Below are 22,648 nucleotides of genomic sequence, written 5' to 3'. Positions count from 1 at the left end.
TATTTGCTGAAAACATTCATGCGTATGTTAATTGACCTTCCAGGCAACCTAGTGCTGGGCTAAGATGTCACTTAAAGTCATTATAAGGTGTAAACTCCTTCATATGGCAGTGTCATTGATACTAGTTGTAAGGGCATCAGCCTGCAGATACCAAGCTCTTGAGATGTCATCCTTCCTAACTGACAAAGGATATTGTGTTTGATCTAACAGTGTACAAGAACTGATCTTTTCACAGGGAGTGAGGCACTGATCTACTTGGAATTCAGAGGTTGTGTGTGTTAGTATTCTATCATACTACGACATGAAGTTAGGAGAGCTCTATCCGCTCTAGCCGACCCCTCCCTCAAAAATCAGAGCTCAAACATTAGAGTTAACAAAAGTTATACGATGGAGATAATAGAAGCTGCCCCCATCCATTGGTTAGTGGCATGTAGCTGGTCCAATAAAGAAAGTAATATAGGCGCAATTAATATTTTTGAAGACAAAAAAGCATATTAAGGTTTTTATTGCGAGCAAGTCAGATTACATACACTTTTTCATACATTCAAAATAATATGAGATAAAGTAAATTTCACAGCATAATTATAATCATAATATGAATTTAAACATAGACACAATGATATAAGGAATAAAAAAAAGAAAAAAAAGCATATTAAGCATGTTAAGCTACTCCCGAAAACAGATATTAAACAATAATTACATTATTTTTGGGTAACTAAAGTGAATCTTGGTCTAAAAACAACAAAAAATGAGTTAGCACTTTACAGAAAATACTCTGCATAACAATACGTAAAGGTATTATTCCTTTCATTGAAGGTTTAATTGATTAAACATTAAATTTTGCGCAAAGTAGAGGTTTCAAATTACGAATTATATCGCCTTACAGATAAAAGGATGGAAAAGGCTCAAGAAAGATATTTGGAATGTAGATCCTTAAGATTGTTGTTTTGGCAATCAGTTCAAGGCGCATATACATAGTGTATGTCATTATATTAAAATAAAATAATTTCACTGAATGTGTTTTTCAGATGTATCTTATTCAGTGAAGACTAATAGATTAATTAGAATGTAACTTAGTAAGTAGCCACAACATTTGAGTCAAAGTTGAAACTAGCAATGTATTGAGAGAGCCCTAGAAGACCACGTAATTATGTCTGAATAAAAGTAAATTGATGGAAGCAGATAGATTATAGTGCTGGGACGCAGAAAATATTAAGTGACTGTGGGACTAGAAAGTATGTCTTATATTTAATCGTTGGGGTGTACTAATAATACATACAAGTGTTGCAGGTTAATAATTTACAATTTTATATTTTTCTTGAATTTGAAAAATTAAATTAAAAGAAAATAAACTGATTATTCTTTGAATCATTGGGCAACATCCGGCATGAAATACTCATTGGTGTTAACAGAGAATTAGACTGAGGTAATGGGAACTAAATGGTAATGCAATCATAATGATTAGCAAATAAAAGTGGCAAAGGCATTGGTTAAACATTCAGACTTGGTATCAAATACTTTTAAGGTATTTGAAGGGTTTATGTACTTCGGGTACAAACCCAAAATTCAAAATGAGAAAGCTAATAGATGTTGCTTAATGATGTATATTTTCCCTACCCCTGCATTGAAGACTACTACTTGATCAAAGGGATATCTGGATGTGAAGGAACCTTTACAAACGAAGCATGATACCAATTGGGAGGAGCCCTGTTGACAATAGAACTTGCAGCAGTGTTTTATTTGCCCCATTACACCTGACAAAGTGCACTAACTTTCTTGAAACCAGCCCTGAAAAAAGGAAACTGAGAAAACTACCTCCATGTACCTGTTTAATAATAGATGTTCAAACCACAGCCCTTATGGAAGAATAGTAATTGTGAATACTTCTGTATAGGTACTGTGGGATGAGTCGTCGACACTTCAATAATCATCTCTCTGCCTAATTTACTATTTCTGAATCTGTAACACATGCTTGCATCCTGCTAATGCATTCACTCATGATATGTAAGAACACATTTCGTTATTAGCTCACCTTGTATAAGCAACGTTGGGAGGACTTACTGAAGTCTACTATTCACAGTTATTGCACTAATAATTGTATTTATAGGGATAGTCTATCTCACGCACTCTTGGTTACTGGTCTTCGGGCTTCCTCCACAGATCCTGCTTTGCCAATGTTATTCCTCATGTCTGTTGAGGTATTATTGTCCATTTATTTCTCTATTTTTGTGTGATAGATACTGGTGTTATATTTTACAGGGTCTTGTGTCTACATGTGTCAATATTTATAGAGTATACACAACCATGGGCCAGATGTAGGTGGCCCAATACTGGTCGGTAACGGCCGAAATTACCGAATTTCGGCCGTTACTGACCGGTATTGGGCATTTGGGATGTAGGTGGCTTAAATTGCAAATTCGGTAATTTACCGATTCGGTGTTTTAAGGAATCGATAAATTACCGATTCCTTAAAATACAGAATCGGTAAATTACCGAATCTGCAATGTAGGGAGCACTCAAATGAGTGCTTTTCCCATTTTAGGATTCGTTATTTACCACTAACTATAAGTTGGTGGTAAATAAGGAATACCTTTGAAAATGAAAATCTGTGCATTTTCAACTGTGCCATGTGGCAGACATACATGCCCTTAGGGCATGTATGTCTGCCACATCTGAACACAAGCACGATTCAGGGGTGCAACAGGGTGTCAAAGTGACACCCGGGCACCCTTGAATGTTCCCCCCATTTACCGATTCGGTAATTGCCATTCATTCCTACGGGCCTGGAGGCCCATAGGAATGAATGGCAATTACCGAATCGGTAAATTCCTAATTTTACCGATTCGGTCATTTTTACTGAAAATTTATCTACATCCCATTTACCTATTCTTAAATACCGAATCTGTAAAATTCGGTATTTAAGAATAGGTAAATTGGGATTACCTCCATCTGGCCTCATATGTTTTAGCACTTGACGCAGTGGCAACACACCATTCAGCACCTCATATGTAGCATTGCCACCAAGAGCCACCTTCCTATGCCTTGTGATTTCATCTGAACTTCATCCTTTGGGATCAAATCACACTGCTCAGTTTATATGATTTAATGTAGTTTTCATCAGAAACAGCCTTAAGATGATTGCTGCTCGAAAGGACTGAGTTCTATAAAAAAACATTTGGATCTGATATAGGAATGTCCAGAGACAGCAAATCCTCATCTCTAAGGCAGCCAGATGCACTTGCAAGTAGGCTTAACATATGCTCCTTTTCTGTTGAAAAAGACCTACTCTTACATTTTAAAAATTCTAATAATTTTTCATTATTACCTATTGGACAGCATCAATTGCTATTGACATCCATGATGGCCACAAACCCTTGTACTGAAAATGGTTAAAGCTATAATCTCCCTTTGCTGATGTTTTGGTATACTTCGAATGGTCCAGACAATTACTAATCCTTTCAAGAACAAATGTGGTTTATTGTACTCTCTTATCCATGGAAGGTGACCCTGTCACAGAAGGCAAAATCCAAGGGCAGGGTTACAAGCACTGTAACAGAGTGTAGATGACATGGAGAATGCAGGGCATTGCTGCAGGAAACTAATCATTATTAGTGAAAGTGAAATTATTAGGAAAGGTCAGGCCACAAAGAGGAAGGGGCTTCTTTCCCTGCAGTTTTTGCTTACTCATCGGTAAAAGGTTCAGGTTAATGTACAAGACCTACTCTAGGTTCAGAATAATATAACGGGTCTCTCAGTTACATGGTCTAGGTTCATGATAGTATACATATGGCTGACACTGGGGTATAAAGTACAACGCAAGACTCTATTAGATAAACTATGGCTGACTGACAATAATAGGTCTAATCTATCGTCTTAAACAAATTTAAAAAGACAAGATTTCCAGCTTGTGCGTTCCTTTTCTGAAATAGAAATCCTTCTTTTGTCTTATCATCTAGCCATTATGCTAACAAATGATGTTGACTAGAGCATTACAATGAAATGCTGCTAAAGAGCGCCACCTTCTTTATTTGAAAGATGATAGACTATCGAGGTACTCTTGTTGGACCACATTTTGGACTCAGTAGCCGTGAATCATAAGCGTTCCCTGTTGAGACCACTGTAAAAAGGCAGACTTGAATAATAGTGTGGTAGCCAAAGCCTCGTTGCCATTCATGCCCCCTGCTTCTGACCTGGTCAGCTGTAATACTATAGGGTGCAACCACCGCATCATGACACCATATCGAGCCATCTACTATCTCCAGATAATGATGGGTAGTGGCCACAAAGATTCCTGGATTGTTTGTTAGTATTAACAATAGCTATAGTATTAAGAGTTTTAAATGCTGAGATAAAATATAATATTTTTTATTAGTTTGGCTAGACCTTAAATTCTTTACTGCCTTTGATCTGTTGATCCTAACTTTCCTTACATCAATCGAAGAGTAAGAATGGAACTTGCCCAATGCTACTAAAGGGTGAGACAAAGCTGCATGAACAATCATGCTTGCCTCTGTCTATATTCGTGGAAAGGATTTTCTCGGAGGTCGGCAAATATGGTTCCTAAATGATTTTCCCACCCCAACCTCCCCGTCCCCGGGCATGGAAGAGTAGTGTGATACTAGCCTTAATATCCGGAGGCGATATTAACCATGATTTGGCACTGGAATGACGTGTGCATTGCTGTGATAATCTGATGAAACATCTTATTTGTACGTTACAAGCTGCACAGATTCTGCCCTGTTGCTCCCTGGAACTTCAGCAATTTATAAATCAGCAACAGACTATTACATATCTGCACTGTTGAGGAGAAACCTGTTGTTATAACTTGAAATTTTTTCTACACAAGCATATACGTGAAAATAAACACATCTTAGGCAGCCTAACGTCAGTGACCTGCCTTGCATAACTCCTCACATTTTATAGCCGAGATACCCGCCACCCCCTCTCAACACAATCCCCAAAAGGAGTGAAACCGGAAACAGTTCTTGAAGTTTTTGGAAGTGGGATGGAGTGACCATCCCGGCCGTATTTATTAAAACATAATTAAAACATTAAACGTTTCATGTTATGTACAATTTCATTACCATATTGCGATGTTTGGCTAACCTTAACAGATTCTCTAATACAGAGGTTCTCCTAGCCGAACTAGCAACCTACAAAACATTTCTTGACATATTGAAATTGTACAACCTAACGTTTAAGGGCCAACGGCAAGGTCATAACCGGTGTCAAGATCCCTAACCGGACTTACCCCTCCCACTTGGGATGGGCGACAGCACGGAGGCGTACCTCAAGTGCAACTACTACCAATTTCCCTTGACTTGACGGGGGCACCTAAAACTCGACGCCAGTTAAAGGTCGTTCGAATACTCGTGTGAGGTATCTAGAAGGTATCGTGGCCCTTATCCCAACCCCACACAACTTACCGCATCTGCCGTCGCAGATGTCACTGGCCCCGGGAAATTCCCCAGGAGGGGGCTGTAACCCCTCCTACAAAGGAAGGGGCCTTGACCGCCTTTCCTTTACTTCCGGCGACCCATCCTTAGAAGGGACCGCCTCCCCATTGAGGGGCCAATGGCCACCTCTCCCGAGCGCTCCCATCCGTGTTGGGTGACGCCCACTCATAGGGATCTACTAATTAGTGCTCACCGATCATGACCTTACCGCCTACCAAAATAAATACGACAGTGCAAATTAACCTAAGAATACATTGGCCACTATGACTGAAAGAGCATACATCAAAATTCGACACTAACCGGATATCTTTAATGGCAAACATACTCAAAACGAACATTCTTTATTAACTCAAAATCAACATGGCACTACAACCTGGAAACGAAAACAAAAACAAAATTAATCAACTTTATTATACACAACTGGCTGTCTTCAGGGGCTGGTGGGTGGGTCAAAATTGGCTCTTCGTTCTGTCCCGAGCTCACGTGCAGCGAGGAGGTGCAGCTTCAGAGCACAAGAACAAGAGGATGTCTTCTGGTCTTGCGCCCCTTTTTATCCGTCTTCAGGGCGGGCGTATACCTGCCCCTGCCTGCCCCTGAGGGCGTGGCTGGCTGCGTCGGTGTCTAGGCCAGCCCACTCTAGGGCGGGAACGAGCGCGCCCCAGCTACGCCGCTTCGGGCATACCAGCTGAGACGCGCCTCCCGCCCAAAATGGCTTCCCGGGGGGATCGAGGCACTCGGCCATAAGTTCGGGGGGACCGATTCGGTCGCCCCTTTCCATATAGCCGAGATACCCGCCACCCCCTCTCAACACAATCCCCAAAAGGAGTGAAACCGGAAACAGTTCTTGAAGTTTTTGGAAGTGGGATGGAGTGACCATCCCGGCCGTATTTATTAAAACATAATTAAAACATTAAACGTTTCATGTTATGTACAATTTCATTACCATATTGCGATGTTTGGCTAACCTTAACAGATTCTCTAATACAGAGGTTCTCCTAGCCGAACTAGCAACCTACAAAACATTTCTTGACATATTGAAATTGTACAACCTAACGTTTAAGGGCCAACGGCAAGGTCATAACCGGTGTCAAGATCCCTAACCGGACTTACCCCTCCCACTTGGGATGGGCGACAGCACGGAGGCGTACCTCAAGTGCAACTACTACCAATTTCCCTTGACTTGACGGGGGCACCTAAAACTCGACGCCAGTTAAAGGTCGTTCGAATACTCGTGTGAGGTATCTAGAAGGTATCGTGGCCCTTATCCCAACCCCACACAACTTACCGCATCTGCCGTCGCAGATGTCACTGGCCCCGGGAAATTCCCCAGGAGGGGGCTGTAACCCCTCCTACAAAGGAAGGGGCCTTGACCGCCTTTCCTTTACTTCCGGCGACCCATCCTTAGAAGGGACCGCCTCCCCATTGAGGGGCCAATGGCCACCTCTCCCGAGCGCTCCCATCCGTGTTGGGTGACGCCCACTCATAGGGATCTACTAATTAGTGCTCACCGATCATGACCTTACCGCCACAGGCCCGGATAGTTGACCGGCTATCCGGGCCCCCCACCAAAACTCCTAGCTAAAGGTCATGCTCCAACGTTTTTAACCATGCTAAGAAGTCTCCTATGAGTAACTCATTTCCCACCCGAGACAAATGCACACCATCCCCCAGATACATACTGTCATCATTAATACAACCGTGCGAGATAGAATGCAATGTCCTGGAACGGAACAACCTACTCATTTTGTTATTAAATTTCCTAACAGAATGGTTCAAAGCAGGGATCGAAATAGCCCCCCGCCACACTTTTCGTGGGATCATATGAGACCACGCAATTATGCACCCCGGAACTTTCCTCGCCAACCAACTTACGGTGGAAAGCATTGCCTCCAGGAGAAGTCGTCTACCGGTGGTGACCAAATCATTGCCCCCTAAATGTACTATGACTATAGACGGCGGTGACCTCATCCGCCCTAACAAACCCTCAAAGTAAGCTTGAAACTGGTCAATACAGAGACCACCCCTTCCGTAGAAGGACATCCTGTACCCGTATTCCCCAGCTACGTGAATCATGTCACCTGCTTTGAATACGTCTGCGGCACGCCTCACGTATGAGTGGCCCACGACCCACACCTCCTTTCTCACAGCCGGTGATGTCTGACCGCTGGCCCGGTGTTGGGTCGACTGCATAGTCCGCCCCGCCTCGAAGGCTTGCGTAACTGAAAACCAAACAAAAGACAAGAAGCGTGAGTACATTGTTACAGCTTCACAACATGTGCAACCGCACATACCTCTTATAACAACTGGAGGACCAACGCCCCACTCGTTTTACTTGTTCCACATTAAGACCCCTGGCTGCAGCTTCAGTGGCAGCCCCTATCCGAAAGGAGTGGGTCCCAAACTCACCCGGGTCCAAGCCTGCTGCGGTAATGGACATCGCGAGCACCCGCTGAAACTGAAACTTTGTCAGTGGGGTGGCGTCCGCGTGTCTCAACATTGTCCCCCCCCATGATGCCACCCTTTGTGCTAGGTAATCCTCTAAACACCTCACCGGACACATGGAGGACCCTGGAATCCTGCGAATGACTATGCAGTCTCCCACCCCACTTTGATCGGTTTTTGACTTGACAAAGGATACCGTCATAGTCTCACCCCTGATCTGAACGTGGTCCCGGCACAAACCCCCCGCCACATCCCGCTTGCTCCTTGCCACCAGCTCACTTATCCTCATAGCCCCGTGAAATGCAAGCGTAAAAGCGGCTCGGAACAAACAGGCCTCGAACTGAGACGAGCATATGTCGGGGAGTGTGGCCAGCAACTGGGACAACCTATCCAGACCTATCAGGCGCCTCTCGTCTACTCTGCGACCCTCAAGGCGTTGTCACCCACGCAGCGCTTTTTGTACAGCAAAAGACGCTGTCGGGTCCTGGAAATTATGAGCCCTGGCAACAAAGGAGATAGCAGCACGATGCCTCTGGGCTGTAGCCACCGACTTCCCAGCCTTACGCAAGGACATCAGAAAATGTACTACCCAATCCTCATGCCCCCAGAGTCCCCCTCTCTCAGTCCCCAAAAAGGCCAAATAAGCCCGAAACGCCCCTTCGTATGCCTTCCTCGTCCTTGGTGCTAGACTCTCTCCCACGAGGTAACGAAGTTCGGGGCACCGAGAGACCAGAGAGCTTCGGGAAAGGGTGCTGGCTCGGGGTCCGCTGAGGGAAGGAAACCCGAGAAAGCCTGCATTTGAAAACGAGACAGTGCATCAGCAGCCTGATTCATCACCCCCGGGACATGTTTTGCTCTGAATACCACGTTCAGTTGCATACACAGTAAGACAATTTCTTTAAGCAGCCTCAAAATCATTTTACAACGTGCTGCCTGCCTATTAATGCATTCTACCACGGTCATATTGTCAGACCAAAATATGACAGAATGATTTTTGAATCCATCGGGCCAGGACTTGAGGGCCACCAAAATAGGAAACAGCTCAAGGAAAGCAATATTACTCGTCAGCCCCTCATCGTGCCACCATGTTGGCCACTTTTGTGCCGACCATTTTGTGCCGAAGATGGCGCCGAAACCCATGCTTCCCGCTGAATCCGTCCATAGACCAAGCTCTTCAGAGGACAAGGCCGGTTTGTTCCAGACGACTCGACCATTGAAATCCGCCAAAAATGCCAACCATATACGCATGTCTTGGCGGACCTCGGCCGATAACCTCGTGCGATGGTGACCCTCCTTTAGGCCGACCATCGCCTGTGCAATCGAACGGGAGAAGGGGCGGGCCATCGGGATCACCCTTAAGGCAAAATTCAACTTCCCCACCAATTGCTGCAATTGATGCAGCGTAACTTTAGATGCAGTGATACACATTTGCAGGGCTGTCTTGAATTTCGATACTTTGGAAGCTGGTAAACGAAAACAACCCTCACTAGAGTCCAACTCGATCCCGAGAAACTCGAGGCAAGTCGTGGGACCCACAGTTTTACCTGGTGCCAACGGCACGCCAAATTGATTCATTAAAACACAAAATTCAGTCAAGGCCCGGGCACATTCATCATCCCCAGCGGCCCCAAGGAACAGAAAGTCGTCGAGGTAATGCATCACATTCCGAAAACCTGTTTTCTTCGTGTAAACCCATTGCAGAAAACTACTGAATTTCTCGAAATAAGCACAAGATATCGAGCACCCCATTGGCATACACCTGTCCATGTAAAACAAACCTTGAAACATGAATCCCAACAAACGGTGGTCATCCGGGTATACCGGGAGCAAACGGAACGCTGACTCGATATCTGATTTCGCCATCAGCGTCCCGGGCCCCAGGCGATTCAAAATGGCTACAGCCTCATCGAATGATGCGTACCGCACCGAACACATTTCTGGATTAATTGCATCGTTTACAGAAAGGCCATGAGGGGCTGATAAATTGTGAATCAATCGAAACTCACCCGGGTCCTTCTTGGGGACCACCCCTAAAGGAGAACAAACAAAGTTCCGTACCGGGGGGACAGGAAACGGGCCGGCAACCCGACCTCGGGTAACCTCTTTCCGGATCTTATCCTGTACTACAGTAGTATGCTGCAAGACGGAAAGTTGATTTTTGCACGTCCCGACACCCTGAAAGTTACCCACCGGGATGCGGAAACCATATGAAAAACCGTTTCGTAGCACCCCAGCAGAAGTACGATCTGGGTATTCGCTGAGCCAGGGAATCATCGCCAGGGTATCAATCGGGGTTGGTAAAGGCGCCCCTCGGACTATATTAGACCTGTTTAGCGCCTCCTCTGCCCCCATTTTCACCCGATTTGGCTCTGCACGAGGACTCAGGATGGGGTGCCCCACAACCACTACATTCGTGTTTGAACTTACAAGATCCCGGGGGCCTAGTACATTTGCTTCTGTTGAAATTGAAACAGAACCCCCTCTTCCCTGTATTGCCGGCGGGTCTCGGGTAATCGTCTGTACCCGTACCCGACCGAAAGGGTGTCCCCCCATTTTGGCGGGAGGACTCACTAACAGCACTCCCCACCAATGGCACTTTCAACATTCCCGACTCTTTCATCTTATTCCATGTTAAAGAATCGTAACAGTCCCAGGTTAAACTTTTGTTATGCTCCATCGCTTTCCTGAAAAGGTTATCATAACAGAACCATTGGTTACCTTGGTGTGATGTCGAGTATCCCATAATTCGTGACTGATATACTGGAAATTCAGGGAGCAAATCAGGCCTACGTTCCCCCAAAATTGCCGTGAAAATTCCCCAAGCATTCCCCCAGTTACCAATATTTTCATTCACTTTAAAGGCGGCCATTTTTGCGCGCCAAACACTCGGATGCATCAGATCCTTTTGACCCTTAACAGTTTCGACCTCATAGTGATCGACGAGCAGGGAGAAAATGTTAACGTATTCCCCCGCCCAAATCTTTTCCTTTATTGGGAAAGGAACATGTTGCCCCAATCTTTCTCTACGAGAGGGTATTGACTCGTCCCTTGCAATCGGCAATGGCCGCTTACCTGCACCGGACGCTGCTTCCGTCCCTCGTGGCTTGTCTATCGCCGCATCCGGCGCGGGCACCTTGGCTGCATCACGTTTCTCGCGCAACTGCTTTATGAGTGCTTGCGCTTCGGTAGCCATGGCGCCCCCATTGCTGTCCCCCAACCATGCTGCTAACTGTGCCGCCAATTCGGGAGGCATATCTTCGGCAGACGTCGGGGTGACTATCACGGGAATCGGATTCCCCTCAACCGGTACCGGGGTCGGTACCGGGGCTGGCGCCTCGAGCGGAGAACAGGGAACCGGGACGTCTCCCCCGACCGGCCCCCTTCTCGGCCTCTTTGGCTTCCCTCCGGCCGGTGGACGCCCCGATCCCTCCTCGCCGTCTCGCTCCGCCAACCGCTTCTTAATTTCGGACATGTCCTTCATGAGTGCCCGAACCAACTGGTCAGTCGACATTCCCTTTGCTCCTTTCTTGGGCATCCTTTCGACGAAGTATCTAAAAGACAAAGAGAGAGATTAAAACGCTCAAAATTGGCTCTTCGTTCTGTCCCGAGCTCACGTGCAGCGAGGAGGTGCAGCTTCAGAGCACAAGAACAAGAGGATGTCTTCTGGTCTTGCGCCCCTTTTTATCCGTCTTCAGGGCGGGCGTATACCTGCCCCTGCCTGCCCCTGAGGGCGTGGCTGGCTGCGTCGGTGTCTAGGCCAGCCCACTCTAGGGCGGGAACGAGCGCGCCCCAGCTACGCCGCTTCGGGCATACCAGCTGAGACGCGCCTCCCGCCCAAAATGGCTTCCCGGGGGGATCGAGGCACTCGGCCATAAGTTCGGGGGGACCGATTCGGTCGCCCCTTTCCAGAAACCCCTGGCTCAGAGGCTAATATAGTGCTGCAAAGTAAGCGCAAGCACTTTTGAACTAGAAATTAGAATATTTAAATAAATATCGTTATCAGTTATGAATAAATACACAAAGAAAAAAATAAGAACATGGAAAGTTTATTTGGCACTAAAAACTTTCATCCGCCTGTGTCACTTCATTCAATCGACTGTTCTGATCTCATGGCTAAATTCAATGTTATACTCCCTTGTCAGATCATTTCATCGCATAAGATAAAGTAAGAAGCTTATCAAGCAAAAACAGTTCCTTGATTTTAACACAATATCTTTATCCATTTAAAAGAGGCACACATTGCCTTTGGCAGTTGTTTTCAACAGATGGGTCCCAACAGTGAGAAAATAACAAGGACCATTATGGTATCTCTCAGTCACACTTTCAATCTTAATGTAGAAAAAAGCTGCTTGCTGAGCAATCTTAGAGAAAACACCAGGCTTCAGCCATCAGTTTTAGAACCGTCTTCACTGCAAGGGTCAAGTAAGGGGAGTGATGGGCGTACACACAGGCAATGCTGACATGGGTGCTCTGGAACCTGCTACGTGGTTGTGAGACGGAGATTCGGTATGACGTCAGGGTTACAACCTTACTACATTTCAGAATTCCAATTCCAGGCAGTTTATTTATTGACACAGTTATATAATGTGCAGACCATGCCCTATTAGAAATCACTGAACTATACAGATTGCAGGATAACCCCTGGACAGATATACTTTTTTCAGTAAAGAGAGGAAACTACTGTCATGTTGAAGGATGGGCTGGATTTCTATAGCCAAAGCTTTCAAGTGAACAATCATAAGCATACTCTGCCCGCTTGCAGAACCCCGCAGAATCTCGTGGAGTTTTTGCAGAGTGAAACTCTGTGTGCTTCACCCACCCCTAATGATAATGACGTAGGTCGCTGCTGTTTCAGTATAACCACAGAACTTCATAACAGACTTTAAGATAGCAATGCTGAGTAGCTCACACATTTCTTCCAGGTTAATTCATAGGAGCTGTGAAATTTGCTTAAGAGAAAAGTGATTGGAGAGGTTCCTTGGTAGTTTGAGTGTTGGCAAGTACATGTTAGGCAACAATTACCCTGCTTGAGTTCAGGTAAATATGCAGTAAAGAGGCCTTTAAATGTTGTCTTTCTGTAGTCAAATGCACATGATTTCCTGGGGGTTCAAAGACAGAGGTGAAATGTCTTCTGACAAACTGCTGATTATTCTCTTCTCATTGACATTGATGTTTGCTCTGACGAAAGTGAGAGGAGTTTGTAATGGGAAATATGTGACATTCTTGCTGTGTTAAAGAAGTTGTGAAACGGAGGAAAAGGCTTTTATTATTAAAACAAATTTGTAACACAGTAAAATGTAATGAATACATTCAAATAAACTGTACACATGTTTAAAAATATCTTAGCAGTTAGGAAAGAACAAATAATGTAAACTATCCACACATTTTAAGCTTCATATTTTTGTCAATAGATACACACCTCTCTGTGCAATGTAGTGTCCACTTCGCCTGCTGTAGATCAGGCTGCACAACTCAGCCTGGTGTCATCAAAGGCAGGGCTGGGATTTAAATTTCCCAAATTTACACCACAACACAGACTACAGCCTGAGGCTTCACAAGTCACGCCATCTGTTACAGGGCCCCCTGGCCCTTGTCCTGACAAATGGTTTGTGTTTATTGCTTGGATTACATTTGGAAGGAGTAGAAATGCCTGCTTTCGTCAGTTTTATTATGCCAAATCCATTTGTCAGAACATAAACACAGGCTGTAAACCTGCTGGCGGAAACAAACAATGACAGGGGTGCTGTGGGTTTTAAGGGGAAGGCTACTGGATGCTAATCGCTTTAACTGGTGGCTTTTAGTAATTGCATATGTATTTTAAGGACAGACAGTACTATGTGCAGAAAAGAAACACAACACATGCCTCATTTAACATCACATTGCTAGTGTTACTGCTAAGGCATTGCTACTGCATGACTATAGGTTCAAATGTATGTAAAACATGGCGTCATCAAGAAGCTTTAAATCAGTGAATGATGTCACATCATGATCATACAGACGCAATTATTTATCATGGATAAACACATACAGAATGGGATGCTGAGAACCAGGGTTGAAATCAGGAGGTCCACCCTAAAAAAAAGCCTTGCAAAACAAATGACATGGGTTTTGCAAATGGGCTGATATATCTGCCAAATTAAAAGAGCGTGGCTGAACGCGAGCATGGTAGAAGATATTCACTCATTTTATTAAGATATGCTAGAGGGCATTTATGACATTTGTTATAGGTTCAGCTGATTAAAACCCCTATTCAATATGCTTGCCGCATTTACTTGTTCCTGGTTTTCTTTTGTATTTGCCTTTTTATGAGTATTAATTTATGTGTGTACTGGTCATAAATGTTATATTACCACATAATGATATGCCTGCATACACATATTCTTCATTAAAGCTTCGTATTCTCTGTACAATCATACATGGAAGTAAGTTTGAAATTTCACAATATTTTTGACTTACTATCGAGCAAGTATTTATGAATTATATTTATTTTATTGAAGTTGGCATTTAAGTACTCAACAGCGGCCCACAAAAGAAAAACTAAAATAGATAGCAATGCCCCCCAGAATCACTCAGCCCGCTCGCTCGGTGAGATGTAAAGAGAGCAGTTTCATTAAGGACCAGAGCAAAAAATACCATATATTCTAGAACGCTATACCACACACATACAACCACTGTGAATTTAGGGTTTTGTACCCACCACTACACCCACTACATTGGCACTACCACGTTGATAACCTTAGCGTTGGGTCCTGACTGACTTATCATGACTCGAGTGGGTCAAGAGAGTTGGCACGCAGCAGTGTGTGTAGTGATCCAGCTCGCCTGGGCTGCCATTATGTTCCTCACTCGTGTGACACAGCATGTAAAAGAGAGACAAGGGTGGTGCGCATTAAAATACAGAGGCCACTGAGGCCAGGCATCAGAAAAGCATCACAGTACACCACATACAATCCAAATATAAATCGATATAGCTCAGTGAGCTAAGCACATCATTACAGTACCAATGTATTGCTCCGTTCCATGTCAGTCTATCCACAATTTCTTGCTAACACGCGATTCACCACAAACTAGACACCAAGGCGAGTGACTGGTATGCCTTGCTTAATGTTCTTCGAAATTCCAACTTCATCTTCATCAATAAATTGTAAAACGAACATTTGATTCACTCACGACAGCCAACAAGCTGAGCCAACCAAAGTATGTTATGCCTTATATATTATCCTTTGTCAAGTCAGGTGCGGTCCGAAGAGCAACTAGCACCATTATTATTTTTTAATCATAAAATATTAGTATTTTCAAAAGTGGAGCTTAAGTGGGAAGGATAATGTCATGTAGCACAGTGAGTGTAGTACTTGTTACTGTTCAACAGCAACATTCGGTTCACTACAGGCATTTTTCCAAACAATATGCAAATAGAGAAGACAGGAACATTTCTTCTAGTTATCCTCTGGTTATCCTCTATCCTACGATCCCGAGGGGCATAATTTAGGGGTAGATAGTAGCATTAGCAATGGATAGCAGGCTACCAACTGCTGTATGGCCCTCTTTCATGCCGCTGGCCTGGCTGCCCTTGCGATCCACGGTCTCATAGCAAAGGCAATGGAGGTGGTAGAGAGACAGTGAACAGTGCTCAAGGCAGTTTACTTACAGTGATATTTGACACTGGCCACACCAGCATGCCATTTTTTAACCAATTAAACATTCCTAATTCACAGGCTTAAACATTTTACCTCCTATATTTTTCAGTTGAGCCTAGCGACGGCACACATGTGCTGCTCGCTCTGCGAGACTGCTGCAGTAGAGTATGGAAGAGAAGTTTGTGCCCACTCTCAGCCTATAATTTTCATTGGCTTGTGTCATTGTCTTTAGTGAATGCTGCCTTCGGATGCGTTAATAGTCTTGTTAGTCCCTCCTTAGTACGGCCTTGTCTTCATTTGTAACTTCCCATGGCTACTGGGCCCTTTACTTTGGATGTTACAAAGTACTTTTTATTTAGTCTGTAAGCCCTTTTTACTTTATTGAGTTTTTCTTACTGATGAGGCAATTACGGAAACTTGTACCCTTGTTGTCATTTACTACCATGCGTACCGTGGTGTTGGCTTTAATCTTGTCACACCTGGATTTCGGCAACACAGTATACATAGGGCTCCCCGATAAACTTCTGGGGAATCTTCAGGTGGTTTTAAATGATGCAGCAAGACTGATCCTGGAACTGCTGAGGAGAACATACGTCACACCCTTGCTACAGCAGTTACACTGGCTTCCTATCAAGCAGAGGGTCAGGTTTAGGGCCTGTGCATTGCACACAAAGCTAAGTATGGGCTACAAAGCCAAGTATGACGCTTTATGTGCCTGTTCATTGCCGTCACTCATCAGAGACACACCTGTTGGCCTGTCCGCGCTTTCATAGAACTACCTTGGGGGGGGGGGCGTGCTTATTTGTCTGTGATCCCCAGCTTTGGAATAAGCTACCAGAGAGTTTACGCAGTGAGGCTACTCTCCTCCCATTTAGGAGGAAACTTAAGATCATCCTGTTCACTGAGGGATTTAGATATGTTTATCCCAATTTTGCCCAACCTGCAAGTAATATGGCTCCCTGGGTTTATGGTCTGCAGCGCTTAGAGACCGTTGGTGTTTTGGCACTTTACAAATATAAATTAAAATAACAATACTGCAGGGCGGACATGTGCTGCTTCAACTGAAACTGCTTGTGTTTTTTTAAGCAGCACGGTGCCCCCATAGCACAGCGCCTGCTTTGAATCACTTAAACTCTGCATCATATTTTTGTCTGTTTCAACCCCCAAAGTAAAATGGAGCTAGAAATGATTAGTGAATTAAGTTCTGTGAATTCCAGGCAGCACATCATTGTGTACTAATGGGCTAAAGCTGACAACAGCACATCAGTGCTACAAATCATCTGCACTAAAGCCACCTGATGGGTTATTTTCAAAATCCTGTTTGATTAACAACACCACCACCACCAATACAATCACTACCAATGCACCACTACCACCACCACCACAACCACCAATCTAATACCACCACAATACCACTGCCAGTACCAATACCACCACCACCAATATTACAACCACCCATAACACCAACAATATCACCACCACCAATACCAATGCCACCACCAATACCACCAATACCAGCACCACCACCAATACCACCACCTCCACCACCACCTCTACCACCACCAATACCACCACCAATACCACCACCACCAATTTAGATTTAAAAAAAAAAATATATTTTTTTTTATAGAGTTTAATATAGCGCAAACTTGACCCAAATCAGGTATCGGAACCCTTTACATGAGCACCAGTCGCATTACAGGAGGACACATTCATATATTTTTTTGTTAGGCATGGGGGGATTAAGTGATTTGCCCAGAATCACAGGATGTTCAGCGTCTTTGCCGAGACTCGAACCCAGTTCCCTAGATTCGAGGTCGACAGCCCTGGCTGTTAGGCCAACTCCTCTCCCCTAATACCACCACCACCAAAACCATCACCACCACGCCGAGGGCTTACCGGCGTTATCCTTTGGTAGCTGTGGACACCGCAGTAGCTGTTGACACTCGCACTGCCTCTCTACAACTAGCCGCACCCGCTCCGCGGGTGCCGCGTCGCAGCTCTGGTCCGCGAGGCTGTTGGGAGCACGTTTGCTCACAGCCCTTCACAAGCACTCGAGGGAGCAGGGACACGCTCTATTCAGCAGCGCTGCCGCTGCAGGGACTCAAAGATCCAGGAGTCCCTGCGTCCCGGCACACCTGCAGACCTCTTGCCCCTCCCACCCCCTCGCTCAGAGGGTGGAAAAGAAGCTGAACGCTCCATTCCAGCAGGACACTCGCACGCCGAGGGCTTACCGGCGTTATCCTTTGGTAGCTGTGGACACCGCAGTAGCTGTTGCTGCCTCTCGCTACAACTAGCCGCACCCGCTCCGCGGGTGCCGCGTCGCAGCTCTGGTCCGCGAGGCTGTTGGGAGCACGTTTGCTCACAGCCCTTCACAAGCACTCGAGGGAGCAGGGACACGCTCTATTCACCAGCGCTGCCGCTGCAGGGACTCAAAGATCCAGGAGTCCCTGCATCCCGGCACACCTGCAGACCTCTTGCCCCTCCCACCCCCTCGCTCAGAGGGTGGAAAAGAAGCTGAACGCTCCATTCCAGCGGGACACTCGCACGCCGAGGGCTTACCGGCGTTATCCTTTGGTAGCTGTGGACACCGCAGTAGCTGTTGCTGCCTCTCGCTACAACTAGCCGCACCCGCTCCGCGGGTGCCGCGTCGCAGCTCTGGTCCGCGAGGCTGTTGGGAGCACGTTTGCTCACAGCCCTTCACAAGCACTCGAGGGAGCAGGGACACGCTCTATTCACCAGCGCTGCCGCTGCAGGGACTCAAAGATCCAGGAGTCCCTGCGTCCCGGCACACCTGCAGACCTCTTGCCCCTCCCACCCCCTCGCTCAGAGGGTGGAAAAGAAGCGGAACGCTCCATTCCAGCGGGACACTCGCACGCCGAGGGCTTACCGGCGTTATCCTTTGGTAGCTGTGGACACCGCAGTAGCTGTTGCTGCCTCTCGCTACAACTAGCCGCACCCGCTCCGCGGGTGCCGCATCGCAGCTCTGGTCCGCGAGGCTGTTGGGAGCACGTTTGCTCACAGCCCTTCACAAGCACTCGAGGGAGCAGGGACACGCTCTATTCACCAGCGCTGCCGCTGCAGGGACTCAAAGATCCAGGAGTCCCTGCGTCCCGGCACACCTGCAGACCTCTTGCCCCTCCCACCCCCTCGCTCAGAGGGTGGAAAAGAAGCTGAACGCTCCATTCCAGCGGGACACTCGCACGCCGAGGGCTTACCGGCGTTATCCTTTGGTAGCTGTGGACACCGCAGTAGCTGTTGCTGCCTCTCGCTACAACTAGCCGCACCCGCTCCGCGGGTGCCGCGTCGCAGCTCTGGTCCGCGAGGCTGTTGGGAGCACCTTTGCTCACAGCCCTTCACAAGCACTCGAGGGAGCAGGGACACGCTCTATTCACCAGCGCTGCCGCTGCAGGGACTCAAAGATCCAGGAGTCCCTGCGTCCCGGCACACCTGCAGACCTCTTGCCCCTCCCACCCCCTCGCTTCACGCCCCCCTAAAGGAACGCCTTCATCCCGCTGTGCGGGAGCACGCGAGAGCATCGCGGGAGAAGCCCGGGACAAGGGCGGGACCATCTGTGGCCATCGGGGGCCAGAAGAGGCCGGGCCGGGCCACATCTCTTGGCTCTCCTAAGAGGGAGGGCGAATTGTAAGAACATGGCCACAGGCACAAGAGCAAGTAAATCAAGGAAAGCTGCGGGAGACGTTGTTATAGGCACAATGGACCAATTTATTACCCGGGCTGTTTCCATTGTAGAAAAGGAGATAATCCTTGCTGAACGAAGATTATCCCGGGACTCCAGGGGTCTATCTCATAAGCGCTCATCCTTGGGCGCCCTTGCCCTAGCCCCCAGCCCCGTAAACGTGCCTACTACACCATTGGTCGTAATCGACTCTCCGGACATTGACGAGAGAGTAAGTCGGATAAGGGCAAGCTTAGAAAGGGTAACCACTACTGCACCAGTTATTGCTCAAGACCCAATACACCTAAATCCTCTTGATCAAACTGACCCTTCGCAGGGGGCCCAAAACTTTGATCTTTACTCAGAGATCAATAATGCCCGTAGCCCCTTAGCGCTGCCTAATGAAGCCATACAACCTCCCCCCACAGTTGAGTCCATCGAAGCTAGCACCCCCTCAGCAGTAGTTCAAGAAACTATCCCTACTGGGAAACCAGCCTTAGGACAAGTTGCACAAAAAAAGCGAAAGCGTCCTGCCAGTCCTCGAAAGGGGGGGTCTCACAAGCCACACAGCAAAGTGAGTAGGCAAAATGCGCCCAAAGGGGGTTCTACTACAAACCATGTCCAATACTCAAACACTTCCACCACCCACACTAGAGATATTGCACCTGAGGGCATACCAGGCCCGTTGGCCCCTCTAGGTTCCACCATACTCCCTCAGGCTGTGCACACCGACTTAGATGTCGAGAACTTAATCAGGTCTGTGGTAATGCCGCTCGTAGATAAGATTGACAGTCTCACACGTAAATTAGCTGCCCTAGAGCAGTCAATGCTGGACAACTTCTACGCTGTGAAATCACTGGTCAAATTCCATGCTAAGGTGCAGGGAGAAGAAAATGGCGGGTCAAGGAGTGGAGCTGTCACCCCAGTTCCCTCTAAGTCAGTGCCTCGCCAAAACCCGCCTGCACCTGGGGAGATCCCTCAGTCACTCCAATCCAATACTGGAACCAGTCCTGTCCCAAAAACTCCCGCTCTTGAGCCCAGCTTGGGCCGCCAAAAGAAAAAACCCACTACCCAAGCGCCCAAGGCCCCGAAGGTTAACTTTGCTCCCAATCCCAAGCCTATAGCCCTCAACCCTAATACAGTAGGAAACTTGCCTGCCACGTTGAATGGAAACACAACTCCATCCTTTTCCACTCCTGGCAATCAGGCTACGCCTAAACCCCTAGCCAAACCCTTAGCTAAACCTCCGGGCACAACACCAGTAGATAGGGTAAAAAGGCACACACCCAATGCTAGCCTCCCTCCTGGTTGTAAACCGTATGTGGTAATCTTAACGGGTGTCCCGGAGCTCGAAGAGGGTTCTGTTGAGCTATATTCGGATCTTAAACATAAGACACTCTCCTGGCTCAAAGTAAATAGACCCCTCCCAGGGCATATTGACGGCAGAATAGCCTATGTTCGCCGTGTGGGGTGGATCGGTAATAGACGTAAGGACCTAACTGGGGACTGCGTACTGATCAATTTTAACGATCCCAGAGCAGCAGGCATGATATGCAGCCAGCAGTCGCACTATAACTTCTGCGACATTCAAACAAGGGATTTGGGGTATTTCTACCGCCCCCCTCCTTCATCGAGGCATAAGAAGTTCTTGCCGGATGAGGGTAGAGGAGCATGGTTCCCGCACCACCCAACTTTAGACGTTAGAGCAAGGGCATGGACACCGACCCAAGCGGCCCCCCCGCAGGGTTGGGGTTGGTGACTCGGTGACAAAGTGGTAACAAACGCCCCCTCACCAAGGGTTATTACACCACGCACAGCCGAGAGGGTTCCCTCGTCACCAGCTAACTTTTCTGTGCCCCAATCTACGCCCAATCCCCCTATACCTTCTTCTCCAGGCTATTGTACCGGGTCCAATGAGTCCGTGGATGGAGTACAATCTATGGTTGTACAGGGTGAGGAAGCTGGATGTGTTGAGTCTCCAAATTGCCCCACCCTGAAAACCATCAGTTGGAATGTGGCAGGCTTAAACAACAAGTTGGATGCCCCGGACTGGGTGGCACTCACCGAGCCCCACGCAGTCTGTGCATTCCAAGAGACGTGGTGTGTGGAACCAAGGCATAGAGTAGGCTATGCTACCTTCTTTGTCCCGGCAGGTATTCCAGCTTCGGGAAGAGGGCGCCCGTTTGGAGGCCTCCTAGTCTGGGTAGATATATCTCTAGGCTGGAGGGTACATCATCACCCCCAAAAATCTCCAGACCTTATGCGGCTCACTGTAAAATGCCCAAGGAAAGCCGTAAAGCTGGAGATTTTTAACATCTACACACGTGGGGATTCAGGGAGGGCTTTGTCACCAACCCTTACTGCCTTGGAGGCAGCCTTAGGGGAGTGCCATAGAGACTCCCTAATCCTGGTTATGGGGGATTTCAACTGCACATTTGAGCCCCTGCTAACCGATGAATCGCTGGACCTGTACGACGAAGATTCAAGGAGAGGTGTTCCGTCCCTTGATTTACCCATTGTCAAAAGATGGACCCCTAGAGTTGTTCAACTAAACTCCCTCACACTTGAGTATGGCTTGAGAGCAGCCAACGGGAGAACACGCTCTGACCCAGCGGGGGCTCACACGTATGATAGGGTGGGCCACTCATCCAGGATAGATTACATTCTTCTAAACTTTCCTTTGTGGGCCCACACGAAGGACATGACAGTTTTACCTTCCCTGGACAGTGACCATAATGCGCTCTCATTATCCCTAGCATACTGGTGGAGGGACAGTGGCTCATTTTATGGAGATCGTGACGTTCCAGAGCAAAGGTCATCGGGGGGGTGGTCCCCTCAAATTGCCTCAGACGCCTAAAATGGGACAAAGTGGCTATCGACGAAGAAAAATTATCCTGCATAAAAGCCGTCACTACTGCAGCCTTTGAACTCCTGGAAAGTCAGCCTTCCAGTCCGCACAGGATTGCAGCCATGTTTAGCGAGGTTTCAACGTCGATTGGGGATTTGTTCATGGTCAAGTCAAAAAAGTAGAGCAAAAACCTTGACAAGCGACAGGGCAAATCAGGCTGGTACTCGTCGGAGTGCCGTGCTGGAAAGAGAGCCCTAATACTGGCAGTAAAGAGCGGTGATCCAACATTAATAGCTAACAAACGCAAGAGCTATAAATCTGCGCTAAGGGCAGCAAGGAGAGACTGGGAAGATGCCTTCTGGCAGGAACTCCGTGCCGCCAGTGTGGAAAAAAATGCTAAAGGCTTCTGGGACTTATTGCGAAAGAAAAACAGACCCCTAGAAACTGTCATCACATGCAACATAACCGAAGAACAGTGGCTTGCACATTTCTCAAAACTGTACACATCATCTGAAGTAGAAGTAACGGACTTCCCGCTACCACAGATCCTTCGAGGTGATGGGAGTTATGAGGAAAGTCTGTTTAC

At 47.0% G+C, this 22,648-nt stretch overlaps 1 protein-coding gene across 1 annotated transcript in view; it reads right to left on the bottom strand.

Moving 5' to 3' along the window:
• Positions 1–22,648, bottom strand: part of DOCK2 (dedicator of cytokinesis 2) — a 2,333,210-nt gene that overhangs the window by 1,966,864 nt on the left and 343,698 nt on the right. The gene's annotated exons all lie outside the window — the stretch shown is intronic.

This window comes from Lissotriton vulgaris, chromosome 7, assembly GCF_964263255.1.
Source record: "Lissotriton vulgaris chromosome 7, aLisVul1.2, whole genome shotgun sequence".
NCBI lineage: Eukaryota > Metazoa > Chordata > Amphibia > Caudata > Salamandridae > Lissotriton > Lissotriton vulgaris.
Note: the sequence above shows the minus strand (reverse complement) of the source record. Positions and strands in the feature narration are given on the sequence as shown.